Genomic DNA, 15563 nt, shown 5'->3' on the forward strand with positions numbered 1-15563 from the left:
TCTTCAAATATCTTATTGAAGCCTCAGAAGAAAATATAGTTTCTAATGATTTCTTTCTCAATAAGGAACTACACTTCAAGTAATTTTTCTTCTTTGAGAAGCGACTCGCATTCTTTTAGCTCTCTCGTTGATTATCTTATTGCGAACAATGTGTCCGAAGCCATACCAAAATTTAAAGCTAAAGTCGCCGCAGTTCTCGACCTGAAAAAATTAATAAAGTAATAAAAAGGAGAACAATCCTACACTTAAGTCATACAATAAGCACTCTGTAACCACTGACCAATGTGATTGTTTTCTTGAATTAAACAGTTGCTGAGTTAGTGGTTAAGAGTGTGTGCTAAAAAAAATTAATTATTCTTGAAATATTAATTTAAATGAAAATTGAATGGTTTTCCAGACATTTTGGGAACCCTGTTCCAAGACCTTTTTCATGGTAATCTTTTAATCATCCTTTAACCTTTTTCATTACTTTGAAAGGTTAAAGGATGCATGAGTTCTCATAACATTTTGAAGTTAAGTATAAATAGACTTAAGATATAGATGCTGTGTTTTAGGTAATCAAAACATAATTTGTTCTCACAATGAAGATAAACTTACTAGGATAGCCACAACTTACATTTACATACTTTTGAAACAACTTAAAGAAGGCATTTTCAGTTGTACTGGCCCATTGAATATATTTAAGAGCTAAAAAACCAGGCTTTACAGAAAAAAAAACAAAAAAAAAAAAACTTAATTATATGTTGTATATTTTCCCCAAAGTATATTTAAAACGAAAGCGATTCAAATATTCTCACCTGCAGTAGGTTTTACTTAAATTACTTTTCCTTCGTCAACTTTTTTTGGTTTACTTTCATCACATGTTCAGTAACGTTTGAAGAACAACCATCAAAAGCGTATTCATCAGCAGAAATCTGAACTAATACAATTTAAGGGAATACTTTACAAAATTAGAAATGTCTGAGACAATTTACATGAATTTCTAAACTGAAATGATTTCCTTAATTTTTAGATAAGTTTTTCCTCTTAAAGAACTTAAACAAACAAACAAATAATTAAATAAAAATACCATTACTATTGCTACAGTACTGATCAGCATTAAACCTTGATCTAGATCTGGTTTTTTAACCTTGCTCTAGATCTGGTTATGAAAACCTTAGTAACTTTTAGCTTTTTATGTTCAAAATTTAAAGAAGCAGAGCTTAAAATTTATTTATGAAATTTATAATCATGTGAAATAAATTTTTTCTAAAAACTCAATTTACTCTATAAATCCTGCTTCAATTAAAAAAAAAACCATTTTTTGAAGCACACGGTAAAATAAAGAACGTTTGGTATCACTACAACTTTTGGTTCTTTGTGGCTCCTGATTTTTACTTGTATCATCATGAAAATTTCTTTGGTTATCTATTGTTCTCTTCAGCTTTGATTATTTTCATCATCATTTTGTTTTTATTTACATTTAAAGTTAATGGTGAACAATTTGGCTGCTGAATATTAACAGAAAGAGAGCTACTATTTTGAGATCATCAAGAGGATTCATTCATCATATATTCTTTATTTAATGATGATATGATGAATGAATCTTCTTTTGTTCCTGAGTAAAAAATTTAGCACTTACATAAAACAAAATTTAAAAAACAATTTTATAAAATTTCTGTATAAACTTGGCAAGAAAAACACTTTTTTAGTAATAAACTCTTGCAGAAGGCTTAAAATTGTTGCTTATTGTTTATTGTAAAAATTAAAACAAAAAATGAAAAAAAAAATTCTTTTTTAAATTTCTCAATTAGTTAATCTATATTCTTTTATAATTACCTGAAATTTCATCAAGAAAACCTAGATGTCGCCCACATATTTTTCAGACTATGCCATTTAGAGCAACTATAAAGAGAACCTTGTGTATTAAGAAGTATATACATATTACTAACTAAAACCAAGCAGTTTCATGGTTTTAATTGTCAGTTGGAAATAAAACTGGAACCAGATGGTTTATACATCTATCAGGCTGATAAGTAATTTTCATTCCACCACCCAAATGAGCTTCAGATACAAGGATTTTTATCCCCCTGTTCATCCAACTAGACGTCATTGCCTTTTTCCATGCTTTAATTGTTAGTCCAGCAGGTTCCTCATCTCATCTGCCATTAAATGTAGTAAGTCTGACACAAGCACAGTCTCTTAAATGAACAAAAGAGTGAGCATCAAGTATTTCATACTAAGGAAAGCTTTTTCATTTAATTCCAATTAAAGTTACAACATGACTTCAAATACTTTGAATATCTTCTTCTACAGGCAGTTACAATGGTTTTTTCTGTTTTGCATTTCTGTGTTTATTTAGGTCTTAAACAGCTTCTGCAAAGATCTCATCTTTCATAAGATCTTTCAAAAAATTGTGATCCTATCATTAGAATAATGCAATCAGTTTTTGATTAATTATGATATTCAGAATATTTGCCTGGAAATCTTTATTCAAGGAATTAACTTATGAATCAATTCAAGTAGATGTTATCATAACTTGATAAGAATCCTCACCACATTTAAGCTGATGCCTAGTTTTATAACTTTTTGCAAAGAAACCTTTGCACTTTGTGCACATTATTAACCCATTTGTTTTAAAGGAGTTTTTAGGTGGCATTTTCTTTTTTAAACATTGTGAACTTTTTCCAAGTTAAAGATATGAAAACCTTGTTTTTTAAAAATTTTTTTAATTCAGCTCTTTAACCTTTTCCATTTTTGGCAATTTAAAGCCTTACTGATTCTTGTGTCATTCTTGTGTCATCTTTGTAAAACTGTCTAAAAAGTGCTGATTGATGAACAACACAAATAAAACAAGGTCTTTTTGGTTTGGCTTACTTTTTTAAGGTTTTTTAGGTTTTAGGTTTACCTGAAGCTTAATTAATTACACATACAACAAAGCATCATAAAATTCTTAAACTTCAAAAGAATAATTGCATTTTAAACTAAAAGGATTGTTATTGATAAAGTGGTAGCAGTAAAATATCAAATGAAATGTAAAAAATTAACAAAATAATTAAATGTTTACTTAATTAAAATATTAACCTATAATACTAGTTTGAAAACACTTCACATATTAAGTGTTAAACATTTAAATAGAACTGCAGAAATAATATGAATGAAATTAATCTTGAAAACTACCTTTTCATTGAGATTATCTGTTAAGTCATTTAAAATTGTAGCTTCTACCAAAAAATCTGTCGGATCTTTTAGACTTTGCATCAATGGTAACTAAAATTAGAAGTGCCTAATAAAATTGAGTTTAGCAATTATTTAATTAACAAAATAATATACCAACTTTATACCAAATTTATTAACTATTAATTTATCAACTTTGTTATACCAACTTTATTATACCAACTTCAAAAAAATGTCATTTAAAAATTATGTTAGGCAATTTTGAAATAGAAGAGTAGATTAGAAACAAAACAAATGTGTTTCTAATATTGTTTTGCACCAGTCAGACTACATATTACCCACCTGTAAATTCTTTAAAAGTTATTATTCTTTAGTTTTGATTGCTAATTGATCACGCAAATGTTATTTTAAATTAAGACCTGTCAGCTGGGTTTGTTAAGTAATTTAAATTATGGTTTGTGTTTCAATATTTATTGAGATTGCTGTTTCTATAATTATTTTTGTAATATTCAAATGTTACTGTTGTAAATAGTACTATTTCAGTGGTGTAAAAAAAATTTGAATCAACTTGGAGGATTAATGAATTTTTAGATTAAGTCATATTTTTTAGTTTGAATTTAAAGTTAAGTTAAGAATGTTTATTTTCATATCATTTTTTATTATTTACTTTCAGAGTCAAATATCTACAATCTATACCATATTTTACAATATATACATATATATATACATATATATACATATATGTATATATATACATATATATACATATATGTATATATATACATATATATACATATATGTATATATATATATATATATATATATATATATATATATATATATATATATATATATATATATATATATATATATATATATATATATATATATATATATATATATATATATATATATATATATATATATATATATATGGGTAGTCAATTTTAGGAGGAAATTTTAAAATTTAAAATACCATACACTCTAGATTTGGCGCAAATAATATATATAATGTATAAGATATATAGAAAGAGTTTGGTAATTTTGTGCTTTGTTTTTTTAAAAGAAAAGTAGCAAATCAATGGAATATTAATTTAAATAACATCAAGTACAATCACTTTTATATTTCAGTTAAGAGAGGATATAAATGCTAAAGTTTGTTGTTTAAATTAAATTTTTTCAAACACCATTTTTAAAATTTTATGCAAACCAGGTTTGTTATAATTAAACAGTTTCATCAGTTTTCCAGTGTAATATTACAAATAATTCCATAAACATTACATATCAATTAAACCACTACCTAGTATGTGAGACAATAAAAACAAGGATCTAAAGTGATATTTAAGCAAATTCTGCTAAGAAGTCTACAAATTAAATGTTTACCAAAACACTTTTAACTTCTTTATCATCTATTACCGAAGATTTCTAGATCTTCGTCACACAGAATTATTGCTGATTGAAAACTTAAAATAAAAACATTTCCATATTTTCTATATGTCTTGAATAACCTTTTTTCAATGATTTTCCCAAACCTCCCATTAACATCAGAGTGCAAGTATTAAAAAAAAAAACACGCAACTTTCATCAAAACTTAATACAAAATCTTTAAAGTAATTATTTCAAATTTACGGAACTTCCTTTATTAAACTTTTGATTGCAATCAATTAAGGTTTGAAATCTATTTTCTATCAATAAAGGGTTGAAAACTAATCAGATCAATTTATTTTAATTAATATACCATTTTGGAAAAATAGTATGTTGAACTAAATAATTGAAAAACAGACAAAGTATTTCAGTGTAAAGATGCAGCCTCTTGCACTATGAAATCTATGAAACTATTTCACAACTTGAAGACAAACACCTGATGCAATCAAAAATCAAGAACTTCACTTTCACAAGCAGACTGAATTTCTTGATCTAAACATGGTTAAACATCATTTATCACAACTTAAATAAATTAAAATATAAAGTTTGTTAAACATCAACTAAGTAAATATATTGCCAAACTGAAGCATCTATATATGACAAATTCAATTCAAAGTTATCTGCAAATCTATTTAAATATGCCAAGTTTTGCTAAACAAAATATTCTAGGCTGGCATTCTTTGGAGTTTCTGGAAAGAAAATTTATCTTTCTAACTACTTATAATTTACATACTACTTAAAAAGGTTTAAAATAAAAATAGCAAGGAAAATATTTTGTCATTATAATAGCATACAATTTTATTACTTAAAAGTCATTAAAAATGATTATCATTATGACTTATGCCAATAGCAAAAATAACAATGTTCACTCACTAGTTCAATATATTGAATAAGTTAAATTGAGTAGTAAATTTTTTGTGACATTTTTAGGCAATAGGGAGTAGTAGAAAGAGAAAGTAGCAAGTGAAACAATGATGTAAAGAATTACAGGGTACAACTAATGTTGAGATTAATAGATATTAGTGAGGACTCCTTGTGAGATTCTGATTTTGATACTGGAGAGTGGTTTAAAAGAAAACCTTTACAACAAAGTCACTGCTGAAATTCCCATAGATGTTTTTGCTGATAATGTAGATGTTTTCCCATAGATATTTTTGCTGGTAATGGCTACAATCAGTGATATTTCTAAGTGTTTTGCATAAAGTTACAGCTGCAATTCTAACTCAATCAGGAGCTGGTCTGATCTGAAATGTAGCCAGTCACAGCAGCTAGAAAAATGAAACATGCAAATCATAACATAAACATGACATCAAAAGAAGATGTTCAACAAGCAATGAATGAAACCCCATGCATAGTGCATTTGGAGGGCAAAATATTAATTGAACTAAACAAAGGAAAAACAATTAAAACTGATAGGTTGGAGTACTTGTAAGTATTGAAGGTAAGACACACCTCCTTGGAGAACCTTAATTACCATCATCCTATGGTGAAGATCAGTGCAATCGTGTAATGGACCTTTTTAAGGGGTACCACTTTGAATCCAAAATAGGAGGAATGTTTTGATACTACTGCAACTAACACTGGTTTAAAGAAAGGTTCTTTAATTAGAATATCCAACAATATAGACAAATGTCTTTTACTTATTGCATGCAGACATGTATGTGAATCAAGAATGGTTCATCTTTGTAACTCAGTTTCAGATGAACACTCCACAGGACCAAAAATTCTTATTTTTAAAAATTAAAAACAAATTTTGAAAGTCATGATTTTAATTACAATCAAAGTTTGATTGGAAAGCAGTGGAACTTTTGTTGAGAAAGCTGCACTAGAGTCTTTGAGCTTTTGCCAAGAAAACATTAAAAAGGGAAAAGAAAACAAAGATTTTTATGATGAAAGAAAGGAGCTTGCAGAACTTATCATGAGTTACTTTTCTTCATCTTCAATAACACTAGGAAAAGTTCATCATGGTTCTTATATTATTTACTACCTAAAGCTACAGCTTCTTTCCAGCCATCTTTCCTTCCATCTTCCAGCCAGTTTGTAAATCAGAACAATAAACTGAAGACAATAAGTGAAATAACAGTTTGCTTTTATGTTAAATGGTATTTACAGGCTAATGATGTTATTAGAGCTACCTTTCTTGATATAAAAGCAATACACCAAATGCAACAGTACCGAAAACTTTGTGCCAAACCAGATGCTGTCAATGCAATTTTAAACTCTCTTTACAAACATAGTTGGTATTTAGATTCAACAATTATTCCTCTCGCTCTGTTGGATGTAATTTGAGGAGAAAGCAAATCTTGCAAAAGCAATTCTAACTTTAAAAATGGTGATGCAATACTAAAAACAAACCAAAAATATATATTAAAGATAAAACAAAAATGGAAAAAAAAAATAGTGAACATCCTTCTTCCCTTGCTCTGTTGGTTGATGAATTTTCATATCGTATGTTTGATAGAATTGGATTAGAGGAAAAAAGGATAAAAGATTGGCTTTCACTTCCCCCTGAGTATCAGTTCACTCTATCTGTTTTTAAAAGCTTTCAGATCAAATCAGGGTGATTCCGTGTGAAAACATCCAGGGCATGCAACCCTAAGTCTCAGATTTTGCTGATTTTTAAACCACTTACAGATTTTAGTAAATTATGAACATCCTGAAAATTTTATCATCTAATTTCAATCGGTTCCTAAGATATAGCTATTTAAAGTTTGCCTCCAACCAACAAAAAACCGCCATTTTTAAAAATGGTTTTGGTCCTAGCTTCTGTTATATGTGTGTTGGAAAGCTGAAAATTTGTACCTTTACCTATTTTGGGCCCACGAATCCAATGAAACAACTTAAAATATTTAAAAACGAACATAACACCTAAAAGTTAAATGTTTACCACAATTTTACTGGGGTGAGTCGAACCACAAAAATGCCGATGTAGCTCGATTTTTTTTTTTTTAATTTTTTTTTAGAATTTGTCCTGAATAGTTAAGTTATAGTTATTAAAAAGAATTGGAGAGTGGTCTTTTCTAAAACAGAAATAAAAGCATGGTCAAATCTACTTAAATTTAGTGCTTAAAAACAGGTATTTTGATAAATTAAACGAGAAAAAAAAGGTGTAATTGTTGTTTCTCAGATTAACTAACTTCACATTCATATATTGCTAAATGCCAAACTCGCTGTTTGAAGGAGCTAAAAAATAATTTAGGTAACAATGAATGTATTATACAGCCAGATTTTGCAGAAAACTATCAATTTTGTTATACAGGATGAAATACAAAGTTATCATTGGAATAAATAACAATGTACACTACATCCTGTTGTTATATATTTAAAGGAAATTTCTGAAACAAATATTCAGCATAAGTTGTTCTATTTTTAAAGTGATGACAATGATCATGATACATGCTTTGTGTATGAATTTCAGAAGAAAATTGTAGAGTACATTAAAGAACATTTAGTTGGTATTAATAAAATTTATTATTTTTCTGATGGATGTTCTGCTTGTTATAAAAACTATAAAAACTTTATAAATCTATGCCACCATAAGGAAGATTTCAAGATTACAGTTGAATGGGTATTTTTTTGCAACCAGTCATGGAAAATCCACTTATGATGCCATAGGTGGTACCGTTAAAAGAATAACAGCAAAAGTAAGTTTGCAAAGATTATTAGAAAACCAAATATTGACAGTTGATGATATGCTTGAGTTTTGCATCACCAATACAAACACAATCATATTTTATAAAATTACCAAAGAAACATTTAGTTCAAGGCGACAGCAACTAAAGGAACATTTTGAAACAAGAAATACTGTTCCAGGTACCAGACATTATGGTCATTACATACCCATTTCAAAATTTGAAATTAGTTTTAAAAGAACAAGCGAACATCAATGTGTTGACAGATATTGTCAAAAGCAGTAATGTCTGATGTTGCAATTGTACTAAATCTAAATGATTTTGTTGCATGCAAGTACGATTCCTTTTGGTGGATAGTAATAGTTACAGAGATAGATATTACTACAAATGATATTCAAATTAAGTTTATGCACCCTCACAGTCCTTTTCAAAACTTCATTTGGCCACAGATGGATGATATCTGTTGGGTACCATTGTCAATTTTAATTGCAGTAATCAAAGTTCCAACAACAAAATCAGGGCGAACATATAACATTGATGTGAATGATTATAACACTATAACTAACAAATTTTAATTTTTTTGAGTTTCTAATTTTTAAATTTTGTATATTAATTTTGTTTCTTGAACTTCTTTTCAAGTGCTCTATTTGTTTTAGAGCCTTTTTTTTTTAAGTTTATTTGTCTATCATAAATATGAAACTAATGTTTTATAAGTAATAAATTTAAGTATATTTGAAGATGTTTTTATTTCTGTTTTAAGTCTGCAATCTGATTCTTTGTAACTCCTACTAAACTATTTAATACAACCTCTGAAAAAAAACAACAAAATTTACGATATACATCTGCATTTATATAATCTCCCCCTTTGAAATAATAATTTTTAGGATCAGATTCTATTAAGTAACAAAGAAAACAGAAACAGCTAGTCAACAACAACTTAAAGGACAGTTTGATGTTGCCAAAACAGTTTCAGTTACAAAACTGTCAAATTACACCTTTTTTTTCTCGTTTAATTTATCAAAATACCTGTTTTTAAGCACTAAATTTAAGTAGATTTGACCATGCTTTTATTTCTGTTTTAGAAAAGACCACTCTCCAATTCTTTTTAATAACTATAACTTAACTATTCAGGACAAATTCTAAAAAAAAATTAAAAAAAAAAAAATCGAGCTACATCGGCATTTTTGTGGTTCGACTCACCCCAGTAAAATTGTGGTAAACATTTAACTTTTAGGTGTTATGTTCGTTTTTAAATATTTTAAGTTGTTTCATTGGATTCGTGGGCCCAAAATAGGTAAAGGTACAAATTTTCAGCTTTCCAACACACATATAACAGAAGCTAGGACCAAAACCATTTTTAAAAATGGCGGTTTTTTGTTGGTTGGAGGCAAACTTTAAATAGCTATATCTTAGGAACCGATTGAAATTAGATGATAAAATTTTCAGGATGTTCATAATTTACTAAAATCTTTAAGTGGTTTAAAAATCAGCAAAATCTGAGACTTAGGGTTGCATTTTAAAAAAAAATTGGATGTTTTCACATGGAATTACCCGTCAGCCAAATCTTTAACTTTAGTAAATGATCAGTCAAAAAGATCTATTGGAATGATGCAGCAATTTATTCACCGATACAAAAATGAGGAAGATAAACAGAACATTGCTAACTGTTGAAAAATTTTGGTGTGCTTTCAGAACACCTGGAAAACCTTCAAAAAGTAAATTTGCAGAAAGCTTATATTCACATGATAAAAGGAAGAAAAGTGGTGAAAATGAACATAAACAGCTAAATTTCTTTGCTTTTGAAGTTTAATCCAATAATATGAAGCTATAATTGAATATTGTAATTTTTTCTAACCTAAATACAAAAAAAAAATATTTTTTTGAAAAAAACTACAATAAGATGTATTTTAACTAAAATATATCGGTAAAAATAAACATCCCAGAGAAAAAAAATTCAATTTTTTTTTATTTAACTTTCCCCCTGGACCTGCAAAATTGGCTGTTTTAGATGATTTTTGAGAATTTTTTTCTACTAAAGTGCTTAGGGGGTAAGAATTGAGTGGACCTGTTGAGTTCAATTTTTTTGGGAGTTGTTTATTTAACATCTGCAACAAATTTAGAGTGTATGGTATTTTAGATTTGAAAACTTCCTCAAATCTACTACTTCTAATATATATATATATATATATATATATATATATATATATATATATATATATATATATATATATATATATATATATATATATATATATATATATATATATGTATGTATATGTATATATATATGTATATATTGTAAAATATGGTATAGATTGTAGATATTTGACTCTGAAAGTAAATAATAAAAAATGATATGAAAATAAACATTCTTAACTTAACTTTAAATTCAAACTAAGAAATATGACTTAATCTAAAAATTCACTAATCCTCTGAGTTGATTCAAATTTTTTTTACACCACGAAAGTAATACTATTTACAACAGTAACATTTGAATATTACAAAAATAATTATAGAAACAGCAATCTCAATAAATATTGAAACACAAACCATAATTTAAATTACTTAACAAACCCAGCTGACAGGTCTTAATTTAAAATAACATTTGCGTGATCAATTAGCAAATCAAAACTAAAGAATAATAACTTTTAAAGAATTTACGGGTAGGTAATATGTAGTCTGACTGGTGCAAAACAATATTAGAAACACATTTGTTTTGTTTCTAATCTACTCTTCTATTTCAAAATTGCCTAACATAATTTTTAAATGACATTTTTTTGAAGTTTTATCTTATTATTTCCTTAAACACACTAATGGTGTTTAGGCTTCAGTTATAAATAACATTATTCTTTGATGAAGTTAAGATTGGTTAAGATCTAAATTATTTTTATTTGCTATAAATAAATAATATTTAAAAAAATTTAAATTAAAACCAAAAAACATGACTTAACATGAGTGTTGCAAAAATATGGTAAACAAACACAGAAACCATAGAATTAGCACATTTGGTGCAACTGTAAGGAAACGAGTCTTAATTGGAATTTTATACATGTGAAAGTAGTAAAGCATCATTAGCAAGTGCAAAGCCATCAGTTCACATTGAAAGATTAGCATTTTCTACTAAACCATTAACTATCTCCCATCATTCCATTTACAGTCATTTAGTATTATAGGGTTTTGTCAGGGCTTTTGCCCCAGTATCAAATTATATCATAGAGATATTTTTCAGAAACCTTGACACCAAAACTCTTATGAAGTTACACAACCCAAAAATATGATGAAGCTACATCAAAACTGAAGACATGTAGAAGTGGAACCAAGTCAAGCCTTCACTTGATACATGGAACTCTCAGCACACTATTTTTTTTTGTTTCTAATCTACTCTTAAAGTTTAACTTATTTAAAAATAACCTAATATAAATTTTACATTTGAACTGTTTATCAACCCAATGAAAAGTTAAGCTCATATATAGGCGTGACTTGTTATTAGACCAATTAACAGTTTAACTGTAAGATGGCATTTCTGAACTGTTCACCAATCACTGGTAGTCATAACACTGCAAAAATTTATGAACATTGTAAATCAATGATAGAAGCTGTGATATATCACAAAATAAATGCCATTTGCTAATCTGAAGCTTAATTGAGTTAGATGATTTGTCTATTCAACACAACACTCAGTCTCTTTTTTCAGTCTCTTTCATGTCTGATGAAACTGTATCCAAATCATAAGATTTCAATAGAATGAGACAAGAACTGATCACTGCTATGAAAATCAGGTTCCAACATGTTTTTACCACCAAACACAAATTTCTCAACTTGCACAGCTTATCAGGATGGCAAATCAAATTGTTGATTTTTGTTTTGATGTTGTACTCAAAAATCAAAAATTATTTGCTAAACACACGATTAGTCCAAATTTCTTAACCCTAGATACAAATTTCTTGAATCTGTACAAATACCATTTTCACCAAAAAGATTCATGTTATCTTTATCTTTCTTTTTTTTTTTAGCAGTTTCACCTGTTTCAGATTTTCAATTTGAAATTTAAAATAATCAGTTAGAATTTATATACTAGTCTTGGGTGAATGACAGACAAACTTAAAGAGCAGCAGTAAGGCACTTGTGATCTTACTTCTAATTGCAGCCTGTTTTTTACAAGATATATCAAATATTATACAAAAATAGTATTATTTGTAAGTGAAAAAAGCAAATAGTATTGTTTGTAAGTGAAACTATGTATACTGGAGATTGAAAAAGCTTTTTAACAGTTGTTATTATATACTACTTACTTTTGGATTGTGCAGAAGTAGGGCTAGGACTGGAAATCCATGCCTTTGTATAAGAGGCTGCCAAACAGACTGATAACCTTCAGTGATTTCTCTTCTTGAGTGGTTCTTCTAAATTGGTCTCTGAACAATCACGCTTAAATAACATAAAACATCTTTGCCATCCATTTGAACTAATGCATAGCACCCAGAGCCATCATTAGAGAACCCTAAAGTCGAATCTCACCTAGAAGCAGGGTTAGTTCAAGCAGCTTACAATATTCATTGCAAGACTAGACTGAAGTGTGTTCTTAGCAAACTCTAGTGCATTCAGCCTGAGTTTTCTGTGAGTTAACAGTATGCTGGAATAGAATAAAGCATTGAGTGCAGTGCAGAACCTCTCTTTGTTAACAAATAGTTCTCTCTAAATCTTTTAAAAATACCAACACTTGAACCACTTGATAGCCTGAATGAGTGCTTGAAAACATTCACTTAGCAATACCTTGGGCACATGATGCTTTCAAGCAAGGTGTCATCTGTAGCAAATCCTTTGCCTCAATAAGAGCAAAAGCACCTCACTCAGGAAACACTTAACAGAGATTTGCAGTTGTATCAAGGCATAAAGCCTTTACATTTTCTTGAATCCCCCAGTCAGAATGTTAGTTACAGTCTTACTGGTGTTTCTTTTTGTGCATTGATAAAGTTAGGCACCCCAAGTAAGCAATTGACATCATAACCAGACACAAGAACTGGTAGCCTGCCATTACTCTCCGCCAGTTAGGGTTAGGGAGAACTTTTCCATTCTAGTGTATGATTAGCAGCACATCCTCTGGGTTGAAACCAGATTTGAGTCTGCTAGCAATCTCCCTCCAGTTGGTTATTCTGACACTGAATATTATGCAACATTATGACCAAGACTTTGTGCTATTCCTGTTACATTTAAATATGTTGATCTTGGCCATTAATATTAGTAGGATCTACAAAAGTTATCTGTCTTACAAGCCAACTCCTTGTCAATCTGCTCCATTTAGCTCTTCCTGGTGGATTGTTGGAGATCCAAAAATGATTGATCTTTTAGCCCAAAGGAAGACGTGGCATTTGCACATACAATATCATGTCAACATCTGGCAGCTTTTTTTAAGTATAGAAGGAAATTTTAAAAATTTACTTTTACACTTTAAAAAAACTTCTATCATACTATGGTATCAAACAATTTACAATCAAAACATGTCATTTCTTTTAAGTATTTTGATTCACTTCTATTCAATTTTCAAATGTATACTTGAAGGTTTTATCAAAATACTTATAAAAAATACTAAGCACATTTATTGTTATGCAAGAAGATTGCTGATAATATCAAAATAAAGTAAGTAAAATACACTTAATACACATATTTTAGATTGAGCAACCTCTAAACTTCATCCAGCTATACTGAATCTTTGCAGGACTTAATTTTTCATCAATAGGTCAGGATGAAGTAGTGTTCAACTTCAGAAGAAAAAAAATTCACTATACATTAAGAACCCTCCTACTTTACAGTATAGATATAAAATATTTCAGAATAAAGTGAAACACATACAAATAAATCATAAATAAAAATGTTGTTAAACAAAATATGATGAGGAGATTTCACCCTTTCCTACCCTGAAGACACACAAGAGACTATATACTTATTTTCCTAGATGAAACCTTTTATATACTGTTATAATAAGAGCATCATAAGCATACTTTTGGGGCACCATTATCAGCACATAACCTTGGTCATAATGTTGCAGATTTGAATATCAATATGTTCATTTTTCCCCACACCATGATTATGGTACTTCATATCTACCAAATAAAAAACAATTTATCTTAGCTTGGATGAATAAGTAATAGGCAAATACATCATATACAAAACAATTACCTATAAAAAGCCACAGAAAGGTGAATAACAAAAGGCAAATCCACAAAAAGCAGTGATGAAAAAGAAAAAGTTTAAGTTTGAAGACTTACACTGAAAAAGCTTCAAAAACCAAAGCACATCTGCTTTAAAAGCACATCCGTTTTATATCTTCCTTATGTTATTTTGTGTTATTTTGACTTTAGTACTAAAAGTATATTTTGAAGTTTCAGAAAAATAATGTCTTTCTAGTATTTTCTCAATGGTTTTTAAATGTCTATCCATTTTAAAAAGAAATACTATATATATAGATTTTATGATAAGATAAAGACATACAAAATAAGAACAAAATGCAATAAAAACACAATAAAAGATACAAAAATGCATATTAAAACCAAAAAAAATAATGGTAAAAGATTTCATTCATGGCTATTTCAGCAGGTCACTTCGACTTAGCAGTCTTGTAGCTTTAGGTGCCGATTCCATTGACCCATTAACAATCTCAGGATAATCGGAGCATCTCAAATGAAAATAATCTCCTTGAAGGGTCATGTTGGAATTGCATGATGCCAAAAGAAGTAGCTTTAGTAGACCAGTCGATGCCTGGAATTCTCTTTCAATCATCTTCACTACATTGTACTAATTTTGTCCCCTAACCCAGTGTAACTTATTTTATAATATACAGATATCAACTTAAATTGACTGTACATTTTAAAATATATTGATAAGTTGGTATTGGATAAAGATTGAATGAAAAATAAAATATATTTTAAATGTAACTTTCATTAACTTACAAAACAAGGTTTAAGCATTATATCATACTAATGTAACATTTAATATTATTCAATCTTATAAAAGTTGGATGAAAGTGAAGCTATATATAAAAATGTATACCAGACATTTTATGTTGATATTATCTATTGGCATCATTAACAAGTATCTTTAATATATAAATTTCTCATCTGGGTAGAAGTCTTTCATATTATATGGCAACTCAACTTTTATATTATATGGCAACAAGAAATATTGCTATTTTGAACTGTTTTTCTTTTACAATGAGATATAAAAATAAGTTTTCTTTTGATGTGTGAGGGCTTCTTCAGGCCAAAATTTTATAAAGAGGTGAGCATAGTAATTTTTCAATTCTAATGGCTTTTAGATGATTGTTATGTTTCTAATAATTTGAGTAGCATCTCTTTG

General features: G+C 28.4%; 1 long non-coding RNA gene and 1 pseudogene across 4 annotated transcripts; one reads left to right on the forward strand and one right to left on the reverse strand.

Annotated features, from left to right (window-relative positions):
• Positions 1-36: 36 nt before the first annotated feature.
• On the reverse strand, positions 37-14601 carry LOC149876859 (uncharacterized). 4 transcript variants are annotated; one of them, XR_016448501.1, is made up of 5 exons: positions 14477-14601; positions 14210-14311; positions 3160-3249; positions 798-914; positions 37-201 (listed from the first exon to the last, which is right to left on the reverse strand). It is a non-coding gene; the product is annotated as an uncharacterized LOC149876859 (long non-coding RNA). The 4 variants fall into 4 exon arrangements; XR_016448500.1 differs by having other exon boundaries at positions 798-919; XR_016448503.1 differs by having other exon boundaries at positions 12506-14311.
• Positions 5885-8788, forward strand: LOC149876860 (uncharacterized; annotated as a pseudogene).
• Positions 14602-15563: the final 962 nt, after the last annotated feature.

The sequence above is a fragment of the Hydra viridissima genome, unplaced genomic scaffold (genome assembly GCF_058129835.1).
Source record: "Hydra viridissima isolate aposymbiotic clone 2 unplaced genomic scaffold, HvirCarnegie_v1 scaffold_18, whole genome shotgun sequence".
Taxonomy (NCBI): domain Eukaryota; kingdom Metazoa; phylum Cnidaria; class Hydrozoa; order Anthoathecata; family Hydridae; genus Hydra; species Hydra viridissima.